Below are 2,500 nucleotides of genomic sequence, written 5' to 3' on the forward strand. Positions count from 1 at the left end.
CTTTACTTTCAGCGCCCTGCGGTCCCAACAAAGGTCCCGAGCACGCCATTATGCACAGTGTGGAAGCGTGTTTCCCCCACGACACTAGACGGGCTGCTCGCCATAGTGTTCTATTGTGGCACGCTCCACCCTGAAGTTTGGTTTGTTGTATATCAAGGAATTGATAGGCACTCAAGAATGTGTGCATCGGCCGGGTTTAATCGTCCGACGCGCAATATGCGTTCAACTTATCGGTGTTCATGTGTCCTGCAGTTCACATTGTGACGCGCATTTAGCTGCGGTCTTCATCGATCCATGAGCCGAGTGATCCCCTGCCTAGGGTTTTATAGTAAGGTTCCCAATGTAACACAATCCCGGTGGTACGTCCAAAGACTAACTTTCTGACTAAGTTGTCTTTATTACCCAATAGTCCCAGGCCTTGTGACTTGTGGCTCATGTCTACGCCCATGGCCACCATTCGCTAAGATAGTTTTGAAGTCACTTTGAAGGCCCAGGAACAACTCTCTTAGCACATCGGTTAACCTGGCGCCGCAGTCAACTCATGTGCTTGGATCGGATCGAGCTATTGAGTATTGGGCCTGCATACTCGCTCATCCGTATCCTTTGCGTACCGCCCCATGGCCCTTGTATGTCTGCACCACAGTTCCTGTTCGTTCCGTGCCTATGGCCGGATACGTATTGCACATCGGTATACCTGTCGCTACTCAGGCAACTCGTGTGCGTGGATTGGATCGAGAACATGGTGTGTGCCCCATGTTATAATTGATAGTCCATATCCACTTTATAGGTTAAAGTCATAAGTTGTGATTGCACAACCATTCTTCATAAGAGTTTAATCACTCTTCAACTAACTTTCGTTCTGGTGTCTTGGTATCAAATCGCGTAAGACACAAGATTCTACTGGCCAAATAGAATCTAGCACATTGGTTAACCTGGCGCCGCAGTCAACTCATGTGCTTGGATCGGATCGAGCTATTGAGTATTGGGCCTGCATACTCGCTCATCCGTATCCTTTGCGTACCGCCCCATGGCCCCGTCCTTAGAGTTAATGACTAGTAGGCTTAACTCTTTGTATGTCTGCACCACAGTTCCCGTTCGTTCCGTGCCGTGGCCGGATACGTATTGCACATCGGTATACCTGTCGCTACTCAGGCAACTCGTGTGCGTGGATTGGATCGAGCTCATGGGGTGTGTAGAGATTCCATGTTATAATTGCAAGTCCATATCCACTTTATAGGTTAAAGTCATAAGTTGTGATTGCACAACCATACTTCATAAGAGTTTAATAACTCTTCAACTAACTTTCGTTCTGGTGTCTTGGTATCAAATCGCATAAGACACAAGATTCTACTGGCCAAATAGAATCTAGCACATTGGTTAACCTGGCGCCGCAGTCAACTCATGTGCTTGGATCGGATCGAGCTATTGAGTATTGGGCCTGCATACTCGCTCATCCGTATCCTTTGCGTACCGCCCCATGGCCCCGTCCTTAGAGTTAATGACTAATAGGCTTAACTCTTTGTATGTCTGCACCACAGTTCCCGTTCGTTCCGTGCCGTGGCCGGATACGTATTGCACAACAGTAGATACCATCACCTGACGTATCTAACACACCACTATTGTAACTCGTCGTCGAAGGACCTTTCAAGTGCCTGATGGCCAGGGGAGCTCTTACACGGCACGGAGACACAGTGATGCTCGCCCATCACAGTGTACAACGATCGAGTTTGCTTAAGTGTCTGGGTACCTACACACCAGACACAATGCAATGGCCACGGATCCACACAAGGCACATCACATGCAGAAAGCTTCACCAGATTATGACACATACCACACTCTTGTAACTCGTCGTCGAAGGGGCGTTCAAAGTGCCTTACGGCTAGGGGAGATCTAGCACGGCACGGAGACACAGTGATGGTTGCCCATCAAAGTGTACAACGATCGAGTTTGCTTTCCGCGCAAGCGTTCTAAGTGTCTGGGTACCTACACACCAGACACAATGCAATGGCCACGGATCCACACAAGGCACATCACATGCAGAAAGCTTCACCAGATTCTGACACATACCACACTCTTGTAACTCGTCGTCGAAGGGGCGTTCAAAGTGCCTTACGGCTAGGGGGGATCTAGCACGGCACGGAGACACAGTGATGGTCACCCATCAAAGTGTACAACGATCGAGTTTGCTTTCCGCGCAAGCGTTCTAAGTGTCTGGGTATCTAAGCACCAGACACAATGCAATGGCCACGGATCCACACAAGGCACATCACATGCAGAAAGCTTCACCAGATTCTGACACATACCACACACATGCAACTCGTCGTCGAAGGGGCGTTCAAGTGCCTTACGGCTAGGGGAGATCTAGCTCGGCACGGGGACACAGTGATGGTCACCCATCAAAGTGTACAACGAACGAGTTGGCTTTCAACAAATTCTGACACATAGCAAGCGAGCGACCGAGCTACACCGAAGGCAGCCCATGGTTGGTCACTCGCGGACG

At 49.6% G+C, this 2,500-nt stretch overlaps 1 non-coding gene across 1 annotated transcript; it reads right to left on the reverse strand.

Moving 5' to 3' along the window:
• Window positions 1-165: 165 nt before the first annotated feature.
• Window positions 166-323, reverse strand: LOC125774212 (5.8S ribosomal RNA). The gene has a single exon (XR_007420675.1). It is a non-coding gene; the product is annotated as a 5.8S ribosomal RNA (ribosomal RNA).
• Window positions 324-2,500: the final 2,177 nt, after the last annotated feature.

This window comes from Anopheles funestus (assembly GCF_943734845.2).
Source record: "Anopheles funestus chromosome X unlocalized genomic scaffold, idAnoFuneDA-416_04 X_unloc_93, whole genome shotgun sequence".
NCBI lineage: Eukaryota > Metazoa > Arthropoda > Insecta > Diptera > Culicidae > Anopheles > Anopheles funestus.